At 43.4% G+C, this 15,573-nt stretch overlaps 2 non-coding genes across 2 annotated transcripts; one reads left to right on the forward strand and one right to left on the reverse strand.

The window, feature by feature from the left end:
- Window positions 1-7,688: 7,688 nt before the first annotated feature.
- LOC114815872 lies at window positions 7,689-7,826 on the forward strand. Its single transcript, XR_003763674.1, has one exon. It is a non-coding gene; the product is annotated as a small nucleolar RNA SNORA7 (small nucleolar RNA).
- Window positions 7,827-10,733: 2,907 nt separating this feature from the next.
- Window positions 10,734-10,871, reverse strand: LOC114815711. The gene has a single exon (XR_003763513.1). It is a non-coding gene; the product is annotated as a small nucleolar RNA SNORA7 (small nucleolar RNA).
- Window positions 10,872-15,573: the final 4,702 nt, after the last annotated feature.

Genomic DNA, 15,573 nt, shown 5'->3' on the forward strand with positions numbered 1-15,573 from the left:
ACATATCAGCTTTGGAGAAATATTCTCAGTGGCAGCTTGTGATTATAATAATAAAAATATTAATACATAATAATGACTGTGGTGTTTGTTAAGCACTTACTATGTGCCAGGCAGCACTGTACTAAGCGCTGGGGTGGATACAAACAAATTGGATTGGACACAGTCCCTGTCCATATGAGGCTCAGAGTCGCAATCTCCATTTTACAAATGAGGGAACTGAGGCATAGATAATAATAATAATAATGATAATAATGTTAGCATTTTGTTAAACGCTTACTATGTGCCAAGCATTGTTCTAAGTACTGAGGTAGATACAAGGTAATCAGGTTATAATCAACCTGTAATCTGGATGTTCCACATGGGGCTCACCGTCTTCATCCCCATTTTACAGATGAGGGAACTGAGGCACAGAGAAGTTAAGTGAGTGAAATGACTTGCCCAAGTTTACCCAGCAGACAAGTGGCAGAGGTGAATTAGAACCCTGATCTTTCTGACTCCCAGGCCCAGGGTTCTAACCGTCTAACAGGGAGGGAGATCAGGTGTCTTAGTCTCATTTTTAATGATGAGGGAGGGGACTGAGACAAAGTTTAGGTGAAACGACTTGCCCAAGGTCACACAGTGGGCCAGTGGCTGAGCTGAGAATAGGATGATGGAATTCTCTCCAACTAACACATCTCATTGATCCTATAAATAGATATCCCAGTTTCTCTGTTACCAAGCCTAGTAGTCTTGGTGATGATGAAAAGTGTGTGGGTGTGTATGTGTTGAAGGAATTAGTTCCTCTTCAGAACAAAGGAATACTCTTGGAGACAAACTGAAGATAGAAGTCAGATAAGTAAGAAAATGTTGAGCGACTTTCATAATTCTCTCTACCCTTCAGCAAATACTTAAATGAATCCATGGAAACAGAGAAACAATTCACTTTTCAGAGATGAAAAGTGGAGTACAGAATGCTGATTGCAAAGATGGTGTTATGGCAACCACAACCCCAAACTTTGCTAGATGAATAACAATAATAATTATGGTATTTGTTAAGCACTTACTATGTGCCAGGCACTGTACTAAGTGCCGGAAGCCACCTTTGCATGTCTGGGGAGGAAATTTCACCTTTTCAGAAACTGGAAGAGTTAACATCTCTTTGAAAGAAAGGTGTGAAATGAAGGTCAGGAACTTTTTTGTCAAGAGAATAATTACAATGATAATAATAATAATAAAAACAATGTTTGTGAAGTGCTTACTATGTGCCAAGCACTGCATGCTAGGCACTGGAGTGATACAAGATAATTTGGTTGGACACAGTGCACGTCATACATGGAGTTCACAGTCTAAGTGGGTGGGAAAATAGGTATTGAAACCCCGCTTTGACAGGGGCAGTGAAATGAAGTGACTTGCCCAAGATCACAAATCAGGAAGTCTGAAAGAAAGGACCATGGGCTACTTGACTCAGTTTCTTCAGCTATAAAATGGGCACAAAATGTCTGTTCTCCCTCCTTCTTATACTGTGGCCAGGGATGTGTCTGATCTGTTGATCTTCTATCTACTGTAGCACTTGGAATATAGCAGATGCTTAATAGACACCATCTTGACTGTAAATCCTGTGAAAATTTGCCATCTAATCCCACTCTTGATTTCCAGTTCCTAATTTCAACAAGGCTCCGCCTGAAACTTTTGCTTTGGTCATTTCTGCTGTTGGAGGGATGAAGCCCGAAGCGTGGATGTATACACTATTCTTCCTTTTGACACAATTCTTCTGGCTCTGTCTCAGAGGATAAATAACTTTTTTTGACCCAATCCTTCCTCTAGGAGCACACCCACTTGGCTCTCACAGCATCTCTGCCATCTGCATTTCCCGGGCATTTCAGCATAGTTTTGAAACATGAACTCCAGATAATAATTATGGTAACTGTTAAGTGCTTACTATGTGCCAAGCACTGTTTGAAGCACTAGGATAGATAAAAGTTAATCAGGTTGGGCACAGTCCCTGTCCCGCGTTGGGTTCACACTCTTAATCCCCATTTTACAGATGAGGTATTGGAGGCCCAGAGAAATTCAGTGAGTTGCCTGAGGTCACACAGCAGACATGTGGTAGAACAGGGATTAGAACCCAGGTCCTTCTGACTCCCAGGCCCATGCTTTATCCACTAAGCCATGCTGCTTCTCAGATCCTCTGAAATGTTCAACGCTCCCCCCCTCCCCACCCACAAACACTCCCCAAGCTTTGGGAAAAACAAATGATGCCTATAGAATTCCTCCCTCACGTCCAATGATTTTACCATTTTTCGTAGAAAATGTAGCCGATGTAGCCATAGCTCACCTCTATGTCATTGTAGAAGGCCAAGCAGGGAGAAAAAAGACCCATGTTCAGCCATCAGCAATAATATGAGAGCAAAGATTAATTAGAACGAATAATAATTAGTCAGGCTGATAATTAATGTTTATAGCACACCTACCGCCGTATAGAAAGAGGTAATGATTTTATTCAGAGCCACATCTCTCCTCCATCATCTCCCAGATTACGAGGTAATGCGTGATGATACGAGGTAAGGACGCTTTATTGTCATCTAATGAATTGGAGAAGTGCTTACAAGTCACGTTTTAGAGAGTGATTTCCATCAGAGGTGGTAATGTAAACAACGATAGCTCACTGGCATGAAAGCCGGTACACCTTTGGTTCCACCAGAGAATGTATGAGGCCATATTACATGAAAAGACTAGACTCTTCATCGTCTGTCTTTCCAGAATGAAGGTGCCATTGGAAGTGTTTAGGAGGTGTAATGGGTTGTGAATGAATGTAAAATGAAAAACCGGCAGAAGTAATGTTGCCTCGTGCTTAGAACACAGGGCTGGAAGCCTGAAGACCTGAGTTCTAATCCCCCACTTGTCTGTTGTGTTACTTAACCCGTGTCACTACACTTCTCAATGCCTCAGTTCCCTCATCTGTAAAATGGGCCCAGAAGTCAGAGGACCTGGGTTCTTATCCCAGTGCTCTTCCATTTGTCTGCTGTGTGACTTAACCTTTGTCATTTAACTTCCCTGTGCCTCAGTCCCTTCATCTTTAAAATGGGCGATTAACTACAAGCCCCTTGTGAGTCAGTAACTGTGACCAACCTGATTATCTTGTACCCACCCCAGTGCTCAGAACAGTGCTTGACACATAAGAAGGACTTAACTAATAGCATAAAATAAAAAAATAAAATGAAAAAGTAGCCATCCAACCCAAGGAAAGTTAAAGTTGAAAGGCATAGCTACACTTGGGTTTTTTTGTCATCCCACACTTTCATTTTTTTAAAGGTATTTGTTAAGCGCTTACTTGGCACCTGGCACATAGGCTGAAGCTTTGGCTTAGACCTTTCCATTATGATTCCACTATCTCTCAGAGGCCTATCTCTAAGTTTCATCAACATATGCAAACTCTCCTACCCCGAAAAGACATTGAGTCATAGGGGAGTTTGTCAAATGGAGCAAGAATTTAAGGTGATCCTATCTTATATGTGTAATATCCTTTTAGTTTTCCGAAGGAATCATGCACCAATCAATGAATCAATCGTATTCACTGAGCACTTACTATGTGCAGAGCACTGTACTAAGTGTTTGGGAGAGTACAAAATATCAGAGTTGGTAGACACTTTTTAACACTCCACAGGAGACCAGAGCAGAAGTGGGAATAAAAAAAATATATCTTGATTCCCGGGCCCCTCCTTTTCCTGGTACTCCATACCATTACATGCTCCAGTTCTGAGTTCTAATGGATAATGATAAAGAAAAAAAGTCAGGATGTGGGAAAAAAAAAAGAGGGAAAATATTGTCAGGAATAAGCATGAAAGAAGAAAGTTGATATTTATCTTGGCTATTTCTTGCATTGGCAATTATTCTGTTGTGCATGAGGCAAGGGTTAAGATGAAGCAACTGGGAATATTCAATGTAAGTGATTAATAAGCACTGCAGAGGTGAGGCCTGTTATAAAACACAATGACAACTTCAATAGGAATCTGAATTCAGAACAAGGAAAAAAACAAATGCAGATGTCTTGACAAAAGCTAGTGAGGACAAAATGAATTAGAAGGAAAATTAGTACAAAGAAGCCAGGGAATTGCAAAGGCTCAAGAAATACTGCTATTGAGTTGTGACATTGTGATGTTGCCATGTTCCCAATTATCATTTAGACAATCCTAAACGTGGTCACAGATAGGTGATCTGTATCATGGTGCTCCTGTCTCTCCTCCCACTCTCCCTGTTGTACTGTACTCTCTCAGACGCTTAGTACAGTGCTCTGTACACAGTAAGCATGCAACAAATACAACTTACTGATTGATTCTGACTCATCAGGTCTCTGCTGTTCCCTGTTCTCTTTCCCCTCCTTTCTCCTCCCTACTCCTCCCCCTCCTCCCAAGATCTGTCCTGGAATTATGTTTGAGTCAATCCGAGTTCTCGGCGGTGACACCAAGTGAAAAAACATCACTATATAAGTGTATAAAGAAGAATGACTAGAAACTAGGAAACCATAGAAGAAAATAACAGCTCAGTACTGGCCAGAACGGCTTGAAGAAAACACATATCCTTAGTGGGAGTAGTAGTATTTTTTGAAGGCTTACTCTATACAAAACACTGTAATAAGCTCTTGGGAGAGTACCAGACAATGGTATTTACTAAGCACATATTACTTTGAACTAAGCACTAGGAGAGCGTTCACAAGTGGAATTAAATCATGATACCTGTCCTATGAGGGGCTCACAATCAATCAATCATATTTATTGAGCACTCACTGTGTTCAGAGCACTGTACTTGGGAGAGTACAATATAAGAGTTGGTAGACACCTTTAAAATGGGAGACAGATACGTCGGAAACAGTGAAACAGTAAAACAGTAGAAAAGAGCAGGGCTAATCCACAATACACTGTGGCGATCATTTCTCTATTTTCCAGGAAAATATTATGCGTCGACACCCATGCCACCTGGGCTGGGCTGCCTGCCGCTGAAATATTGTATAGACAAGATTTCCAGCTGTGGTTATTTATATTTGGAGATGTTGGAGCTTAATAAAAGGGCCTGAATTCCCATTTTCCACCGCCTATCTGATGGGAGAGATACTTCTGACAAGTGGATCGAACTGGATACTATAAAGGACAAAGGGAAGGAAAGCATAAAGATGAAAACCTATTCGCTTTCTGAAGAAATACTTTCCATTTCAGTTTCATCCCAGACAGTGTAAGTAGTAGTCTCCCACCACCTTGCATCCCTTTGGTGATGAGAAATTCCTTCACTATTTATATTTTCATGGTATTTGTTAAGGCTTGCTATGTGTCAGGCACCATACTAAGCACTGGGGCAGATATAAAGTTGTCTGGTTGGGCACAGTCTCTGTCCCATATGAGGCTCACAGTCTTCATCCCCATTTTAAGGATGAGGTAACTGAGGCACAGAGAAGTAAAGTGACTTACAGAAGGTCACACAGCAGACAAATGGGGTGGAGGGATTAGAACTCAGGTTCTACCAACTCCCAGACCTGTGCTCTACCCATGCTTCAGGCTATGCTGCTTCTCTATCAGGTGCAGGTGACACATTTTCACAGTTTCCAAACTGACCTAGAATCTGCAAGGGCAGATGCCTGAGTCTTGAAAAAAGCCCCAAATCATTTCGGCAAATGTATTACAGCGATTAATAATCTCCAAACAAATTTGAAGGTGTATATAAGGGATCCAATTTCTAAATCCCAAATTAGCCAGTTAATGTTGCATTAAGCGGCAATGCTCCTCTCCCTCTTCTGTTCTCTTCTACTTTCCTCCTTTAGTGAAAAGTCAAAATGAAAAGCAGTCAATCACCTGCCCACTTCTACCTCACCTCGCTACCTGCCTATTACAACCCAGCCCGCATACTTCGCTCATCTAATGCTCACCTTCTCGCTGCGCCTCCATCTCATCTATATCAACACCGACATCTCAACCACATCTTGCCTCTGGCCTGGAACACCCTCCATCTTCATATCCGACTGACAACAACTCTTCCCCCCTTGAAAACTTATTGAAGGTACATCTCCTCCTAGAGGCCTTCCCTGGTTAAGCCCTCCATTCTCCCACTCCCTGCAGCGTCTCCCTAAATTGCCCCTTTTATTGACTCCCTGGCCCCCAGGCCCACAACATTTATGAACATAGCTGAAATTGTATTTATTTATATTAGTATGTTTCTCCTCTTCTAGACTGCAGGCTCTTTGTGAGCAGGGAATGTGTCTATTATTTTCTACTCTCCCTAGCACTTAGTACTGTGCTCTGCACCCAGTAAAGGCTCAATACAACTGACTGATCAACTGACTGAAAATGGTGGCTACCGTCTTCCTCTTTCCCTCCAAGGATCTTTTGTCCCCCACTGTGTACCCAGCAGGCATGCAGGGTCCAGATTTCATGCTCTCCTGCACCTCCTATTGCTGATCAGGACACAGAGTTTGATTTGAAATCAATTCTTCCCACAGAGCAAGGTGAGAAACTGCCCATGTTCAATGAACCAAGAGGCTGGTCCAGGTCACTAGGTAGAAATGTCTGAACTCGTGAATGTCACCCGAGACACATAAGAGGAAATGTCCCAACGTGTGACTGTCACCAAAGATATTTTCATGTTTGAGTCGATAAAGGAGAAATCTGGGTTCTTATCAGGGTGCCAGTCATTATCTTCCATGTAAAATGACAAATCGAGAATAACCAACCACAAATAAGGTCAGATCCACCTTAGTTCCAGTTCTAGAAGCAGCATAGCTTAGAGAAAAGAGAATGGGCTTGGGATTCAGAGGTCCAGGGTTCTAATCCCATTCCAACCTTTGCTTACTGTGTCACCTTGGGAAAGTCACTTGACTTCTCTGTGCCTCAGTTTCCTCCACTGTAAAATGGGAATTAAATGCCTGTTCATTCATTTGATAGTACTTATTGAGCGCTTACTATGTGCAGAGCACTGCACTGAGAACTTGGGAGAGTACAATGCAAGAACAAACAGACATATTCCCTGCCTATAGTGAACTCACAGTCTAGATGGGGAGACAGACATTAATATAAATAAATACATAACACATATATTATATATGTGTGTGTATATATATATATTATATATATAAACATGTGCTGTGGGGATAGAAGGGAAGATAAATGAAGGGAGCAGGTGAGAGTGATAAAGAAGGGAGTGGGAGAAGAGGAAAGGAGGGCTTAGACAGGGAAGGCTTCTTGAAGGTGATGTGCCTACATTAAGGGTTTGAAGTGGGGAAGAGCAATTGTCTGTCTGATATGAGGAGGGAGGATGTTCCAGGCCAGAGGTAGCATGTGGACGAGAAGTCAGCATCGAGATAAACGAGATGGAGTTAGAGTGAGAAGTTTAGCCTGTTCTACCTCCCCCTTAGATTGTGAGCCTGTGGGGGCCAGGGACTGCTTCTGACCTGACTATTTTGTATCTGCCCCAGTACCATGCTTGGTGCTTAGAAAATGCTTGACAAACATCACAGTAAAGTGAAAGGCATTAAGGCCCAGTGAAAAGAGCACAGGGCTGGAAATCAGAAGGTCTGGGTTCTAGTCCTGGCTCTATCATTTGACTGCTGAGTGACCTTTTGGGAGGAGGATTATGTGGCAGATCTAATTAGGCAAATGAGTCTCCAAGTTAAATTGTGAGCCCCATGTGGAACTAGGACTCATTAACTCATATCTATCCCAGCACTTCCCCTCTCAGGGTCGCATCTGGAGAGTTTCCAGTACTCTACCAGTCTCGACTATGGGCGGGAGAGCCAAACGGAGCGATATCCATTCCATTCCTAGCTTGGCCAGTAGCTAGCGAGTGGAAAGCAATCTGCTACAAGTCAAAACTCCCCTGTGCTGGGCTGCAACATCTTGGGAGAGAGTCAAGGGTGGCAAAGTCAAGCACTCAAGTTTATTCGTTCATTCAATTGTATTTATTGAGTGCTTACTGTGTGCAGGGCACTGTACTGAGTGCTTGGAAAGTACATTTCAGCAACAAAGAGAGACACTCCCTGCCCACAATGGGCTCACAGACTAGAACAGGGGAGACAGACATAAAAACAAGTAAACAGGCATCAATAGTATCAATATAAATAAATATAATTAGAGACACATATACACATCAGAAGAATTAAAACAGGAATTAATGTAAATAAATAGAATTATAGATATGTGTGTATATATATATATATATAAGTGCTGTGAGGCAGGGAAGGGGGTAGAGCAAAAAGAGCAAGTTGGAGCAGTGTGGGTGGGGGAGGAAGAGCTGATGAAAAGGGGGCCTTAGTCTGGGAAGGCCTCCTGGAGGAGGTGAGTCTTCAATAGGGCTTTGAAGGGGGGAATTACCTTTGAGTTACTACTGTAAGTGATGAGCTTTGTGCCAAGACAACACTGGAAATAAGACATTCCATCTCAAACATTAATGGCCATATTCATGAATGGATAAAAATGCAATGATCCAAAAATATGCTGCAGGGACTGGATTTGGCTACCCCCATTAGAAAGATAATAATAATAATAATGTTGGTATTTGTTAAGTGCTTACTATGTGCAGAGCACTGTTCTAAGCGCTGGGGGACATACAAGGTAATCAGGTTGTCCCACGTGAGGCTCACAGTAAATCTCCATTTTACAGATGAGGTCACTGAGGCACGGAGAAGTTAAGTGACCTGCCCACAGTCACACAGCTGATAAGTGGCAGAGGCGGGATTTGAACCCATGACCTCTGACTCCAAAGCCTGGCCTCTTTCCACTGAGCCACGCTGCTTCTCTAAAAGATCAATCACAATCAATCAATCAATCAGTGCAGAGTGGTCTTGTGGATAGAGTATGGGGCCTGGGAGTCAGAAGGTCCTGGGTTCTAATCCCAGCTCTGCCATTTGTCTGCTGTGTGACCTTGAGCAAGTCACTTCACTTCTCTGGGCCTCAGTTCCTTTACTTGTGAAACTGGGATTAACACTGTGATCCTCGGCTTGGACAAGGTCTGTGTCCAACCTGATTTGCTTGAATCCACCCCAGAGCTTAGTACAGTGACTGGAACATAGTAAGCGCTTAACAAATAGCATAATAAGCGCTTACTCTGTGCAGAGCAATGTATTAAGAGCTTGGGAGAGTCAAAATCAAGCAGTGGGATCAGTCTATTTTGAGGTTCCACTCTTTTGTAAACCTTTCTGTATAGCTGTCATAGCAACCAGGGTAAACTGCTACCACCTGTGAGATCATCACATCCAGTTCATTAACTGCAGAGTGGATTAGTTAGACAACTGGGACATTTTTGTGGTCTCTCTAACCTCTCTAAAGCCCAAATCGTCTTTATGGTAAGGGATAGGGTTGACCAATTCAGTTATTTTGTACTCTCCTGCCTAGATCATCTTTCTAAAAAAAACATTCAGATCACATTTCCCCACTCCTCAAGAACCTCTAGTAGTTGCCCATCCACTCCTCATTAAAACGAATCTCCTTACCTTTGGCTTCAAAGCATTTAATCACCTTCTCCCCTCCTATCTCACCTCCCTAACCTCCTACTCTTCTAATGCCAACCTACTCACTGTACCTCCATCTCATCTATCTCGACCCCTGATCCACATTCTGCTTCTGGTCTGGAAGTCTCTCCCTATTCATATCTGACAGACCAATACTCTCCTCACTTTCAAAGCCAATAAGCCTTCTCATTTAAGGCCTCTCTTTTCTGTGTTTACCCTTGCACTTAGATTTGTATCCTTTATGTGCCCCACTCTCACTCCCAGAGCACTTAAATACAAATCCATTATTTATTTTAATGTCAGTCTCCCCCTCTAGACAGTAAGCTCCCTGGGGGGCAGGGAACCTGTCTACCAACTATTCTATTAGACTCTCCCAAGTGCTTAGTACAGTGCTCTGCAAACAATAAGCTCTCAGTAAGTATGAATGATCGATACTCTTAATTGTGATATTTGTTAAGCACTAACTAGATGCTAAGTGTATTAAGTGCTGAGGTAGCTACAAGATAACCCTGTCAATACAGTCCCGGTCCCCCTTGGGGTGCAGAGCTTACGCAGGAGGGAGAAAATAAATTGAATCCCCATTTTACAGATGAGGAAAATGAGGTTCAAAGAGGCTAAGTGACTTTTTTATGGTATTGGTTCAGTGCTTGTGATTTGCTAGGCACTATACTAAGCACTGGGGTAGATATCAGGTAATCAGGTTGCACCCAGTCACTGTCCCACGTGAGGCTCCCAGTCTTAATCCCCATTTTACAGATGGGGTAACTAAGGCACAGAGAAGTGAAGTGACTTGCCCAAGATCAAAGAGCAGAAAGGTGGCAGATCCAGGATTAAAACCCAGGTTCTCTGACCACAGACCTATTCTCCGGTCCCAAGGCTGTGGTCAGTTTCCACCCAAACTAGGCACTTGACTCACACATTTGGGATGGGCTCTCCCATTAGATAGTAAGCTCCTTTAGGTCACTGAGAGTGTCTTTTACTTTAAGTAATAACAGTAGTAGTGGTATTTGTTAAGAACTTACTTTGTGCCAAACACTGGGATTTTTGTCTTATGCTTTCAAGCCATTTCTGACCAATGGCAACTCCAAGGACACATTTCTCCCAGAACACCCCATTGCCACCTGCAATCGTTCTGGTAGTATATCCAGAGAGTTTTCTTGGTAAAAATATGGAAGTGGTTTACCACTGAAGCCTTCCTCACAATAAACTTGAATCTCTGCCCTCGACTCTCTCCCATCCCTCCGCTGCCCAACACAGGTGAGTTTTGACTTGTAGCAGATTGCCTTCCACTCACTAGCCACTGGCCAAGCTAGGAATGGAATACATTTGCCTCTGCTTGACTCTGCCTCCCATAGCTGAGACTGGTAGTATACTGGAAACACTCCAGGTGCCATCCTGAAAGGAGAGGTGTTCAATAAATACTATTAATTATTCAATAAACACTGTTATTGAGCAATGGACTGAAGCAGAGTAGCCTAGTGGAAAGAGCACAGGATTAGGGGTCAAGAGACCTGGGTTCTAAAATCCCAGTTACACCACTTGCCTGCTGCATGATCTTTAATAAGTCACTTAACTTCTCTGTGCCTTAGTTTCCTCATCTGTAAAATAGGGGTTCAATTCCTGTTCTCCCACCCCCTATTGCTGTGAGCCCCATGAGGGACAGGGACAGCATCTCACCTCCTTTATGATATCTACTAGGCACTACTACATATTAGACATTGTACTATGCATTGAGGTAAATAAAATATTTTATTTGTATTTTATTTTACACAGTCCCTGCCACACATAGGGTTCAAAGCCATAATCCCCATTTTATAGATGAAGTAACTGAGGCACAGAAAAGTGAAGTGGCTTGCCCAAGATCCATCTGACTCCTGGGCACTCTCCTCTAGGTCACGCTGCTCCTCTGTCAAATGGGGATTAAATATCTCCTCTCCCTTCCAATTAGACTGCGAGCTTCACTTGACACAACTTGACCTGATTGTATTGGATGTGCCCTAGCTCTTAGTCCTGAGTTTGGCATATACTGAGTACTTAACAAATGCCACAATTATTATGAACCTCCTCACTCACGTAATAGTATGTCAGCCCTTGGGCACTTTTTTAATTCCCTTCGGACATACTTAACTCGGTTTAGTAAATCTTGATGAGGATGAATTCCTTTCACTGTAAAGCCATTTCATTATTCTTAGATTTCTAAGTTCCTTCCATGCATTTGAAATATCCTAACATATTACAATTCCTCTATCTCAAGATAAAACGTTACATCTGTAATCCTGGGCAGATTCAGCTAAATCTCCTCTTTCATAGCTACTTAAATGAAGGTAACAACTGGATTCAAATTATGAGATATTCAGTAATAAGAGTGTATGATTCAATCAATGAATCATATTTATTGAGCGATTACTGTGTGCAGAGCACTGTATTAAGCATTTGGGAGAGTACGATATGATAACATTACAGAGTTTGTAGATATAGAAGCAGCATTGGCCTAATGGATAAAGCACTGTCTGCAAATCAGAAGGCCCTGGGCTCTAATCCCAGCTCTGCTACTTGTCTGTTGTGTCCCCTTGGGCAAGTCATTTCACTTTTCTGGGCCTCAGTTACCTCATCTGTAAAATGGGGATTAAGACTGTGAGCCCCACAGGGGACAGGGACTGTGTCCAACCTATCTTGCATCTACCCTACTGCTTAGTACAGTGTCTGGCACATAGTTAAGTGCTTAACAAATACCACCCAACAAGCTTCTAGTGTTGAGGGGATCAAAACCTGTTTCCCCCATCATTTGCCATCTTCTCTCATTCGTCCCACTGTGACTAGAAATAAATGTGGTTCAGACTGCCAGTGGTAAAGTTCGGCAATGGAGCTAGTGCTTTTTAAGCGCTTATTTTGTGCCAGACACTGAACTAAGAACCGAGGTAGACACAAGATAATAATAATAATAATAATAATGTTGGTATTTGTGAAGCGCTTACTATGTGCAGAGCACTGTTCTAAGCGCTGGGGTAGATACAGGGTAATCAGGTTGTCCCACATGAGGCTCACAGTTAAACCCCATTTTACAGATGAGGTAACTGAGGCACAGAGAAGTGAAGTGACTTGCCCACGGTCACACAGCTGACAAGTGGCAGAGTCAGGAATCGAACCCATGACCTCTGACTCCAAAGCCCAGGCTCTTTCCACTGAACCACGCTGCAAGATGATCAGACCTGAAACAGTCCCTGTCTCACATGGAGGTTTATTTGATACCAAATGAGAAGGATGGGGAGACCATAAATATAAACAAAAATTGAGAGTCAAAACCTATCTTGGGATTTGAGTTATTCACTGAAAGAGCCGGGAACAGAAAGGAAGTTCCTCAAAACCTGCCAGGTTTTCGACAGCTGACAGAAAATGAAGAGCAGTGGGAAAACCAGAAATGGGTTGTGGATTCAGGGGCAGCAGAGAATGGGGAAAGAGGACCGTGCTAGAATTCAGGGAGGGTTTTTGCACCTTCCTGATGAAGTGGAAACAGATTGGGGAAATGAGTTATTTCACTGACCCAGAATGAATGACAGGACAATTGCATTTTCCTTGTTGCTGGGACTGACTCCTGGGGCCCTGGTTTCGGAGACGGAGAAAGGAGCAGGTGTTCGGGAAGGGAACTCCTGGGTTTGCCCTGGCGTCTCCCACTAAGTTAGCACTTCCAGGTGGCCTGGCACCCCTAATCTGCCCTAGGGAAACCATATTGCCTAATGGTTAGAGCACAGGCCTGGGAGTCTAATCCCAACTCTGCCACTTGCCTGCTGGGTGACATTGGGCAAGTCACCTGACTTCGTGGTGCCTCAGTGACCTCATCTGTAAAATGGGGATTGAGACTGTGAGCCCAATGTGGGACAGGGACTGTGTCCAACCCGATAATCTTGAATTCAATCAATAGTATTTATTGGGTGCTTACTGTGTGCAAAGCACTGAACTAAGTGCTTGAATCTACCCCAGTGCTTACCTCCAGCATCTGACACATAATAAGCCTTTTTCTTCCCCAAAGCGACAGGTCCCAAAGGAGCAATGTGTTGAGAATGGACCAAGGTGGGAAGCAGAATGGCCTAGTAGAAAGACCACAGGCCTGGGACTCAAGAGGACCTGGGTTCTAATCCTGGCTCCACCACTTGCCTGCCGTGTATCCTTGGGGAAGTCACTTCTCGTCTCTATGCCTCAGTTTCCTCAACTGCACATTGGGGATTCAATACCTATTTTCCCTCCTCAGACTGTGAGCCCCATGTGGGACAGGGACTGTGTCTGACCTTATTAACTTGTATCTATCTCAGTGCTTACAACCAAGCTTGACACAGAGAACAGTTAGCAAAGACCATAAAAAAATGGGCCACCAGTGCAATGGGATATCTGGCTTCAAGATGGTGGCAAATCAGAAATGGAAGGTCCAGTTGTCCACAAATTCCCTACCTCAGCTGACTGTCCCTTCCCCCTCCCTCACCCTTCTCTTCCTCTCCCTGAATAAAGGCCCTACCACTGGAAGATTTCTTCATCATCATCAACATTAATGGTATTTATTGAGCACTTACTGTTTGCAGAGCACTGTACTGAGCATTTGGGAGAATACAATACAAAAACATAATTAGCAGCCATGTTCCCTGCTTATAAAGAGTCAGGTTGCTCAGACGCTCTACATTTCCCAGATGCAAATCCCTGACTCTCTCACCTCTCAACTTCTTTCTAACCATCCTATTCTTGCCTTTCCCTTTCTCATCTCTCTTGGCCTTCTCACTCCCTCAGGTGGGGGTTGATATGGGGAATGGGGGCATCTGAAGACATTCATTCTCATTCACATTTTAAAAATAAAAGTTGGAGAAAACACAAATACATACACAGGCTCCTCTCAACTCTTTTACCAAACACATCGTCATGATTGTGATTTTGAGCTAGCAGCTAGGCCTAGTGGATAGAACACATCCCTGGGGGTCGGGTGTACCTGGGTTCTAATTCTAGCTTCACTCCTTGTCTGCCGGGTGACCCTGGGCAAGTCACCTCACTTCACGGTGCCTCAATTACCTACCCTGAGATCCACTTGAGACATGGGCTGTGTCCAAGCCGATTAGCTTGTATCTACCCCAGCGCTTAATACAGTGTCTAGCACAAAGTAAGTGCTTAACAAATACCATTAAAAAACAGAATTTCAATGAACAGCCCAAGGGCACATAGCAGGCAAGTGGCGGGGCTGGAATTAGAATCCAGGTCCTCTGACTCCTAGGCCCGAGCTTTTTCCACTAAGCCACGTTGTTGCTTCTCAGATAGCACTAAAACAGCTTTGAAATTTTACTAGAGGAACCCGATAGTTAACCAGGACAGTTTGAACCCACTTGCTTTCTCTCCCTTAGGCAAGTCTAGACAGCATCAAATTACAAAGCTGCAACTCCAACCTAAGGGTATTATTCTGGGGGAACTGTTATATTATCTATATAGTGCTGATTGCTGGTCTTCACCTAACAATTTTCCTAGCAAAGTATCCCTAATTACAGCTTTGAAAGGGAACCAAATTGCAGAGAAAACAAAAGCTACAATTCTGGGGGACACAGTGGGCTTTGCCAGTTGACATCTGTGCATTATGTAAATCAAGCAGCCAAACAACTCCCTTCTCCTAAGCCTCCTGGAACTGGACTGGAGTGGGAAAGATGCTCTTATCCGATCATGATTAAAGTTGCCCAGGGGGAGACTGGTTCCCAGGGAGTGTCTGGTGAGGAAGAGCAGTTTGTTTGGGCTTGTGTCCTCAAGTGGAAACGTAAGTGTGAATTAAAAAGCAGCCTGCTGGGTTTTAGGAACCATCTCTTCCCTTCTTGCCCCGGATGGAGGACTGCATGTCATTGATTTTGAAGCTTGAATGCACTTGTTCCGCCCTCATGGTGAATGGTAAATAGTCTGCTGCTCCTAAAGTTAGAAAGTTTATGAATAATGCTAATAACAGGATCTTGGCACTGCTGCTCCTTTATCTTGACACGTTGTTGCCACCTGATCCTGCAGTTTTGATCAGTGCTGGAAAGCATGTTTTTCTTAGGAGAATTGGGGATAGAAAAATGGATTTTCACTGGAGATAACACCACTTGCAGGACCGG

Source organism: Ornithorhynchus anatinus, chromosome 12, assembly GCF_004115215.2.
Source record: "Ornithorhynchus anatinus isolate Pmale09 chromosome 12, mOrnAna1.pri.v4, whole genome shotgun sequence".
NCBI classification, from domain to species: domain Eukaryota; kingdom Metazoa; phylum Chordata; class Mammalia; order Monotremata; family Ornithorhynchidae; genus Ornithorhynchus; species Ornithorhynchus anatinus.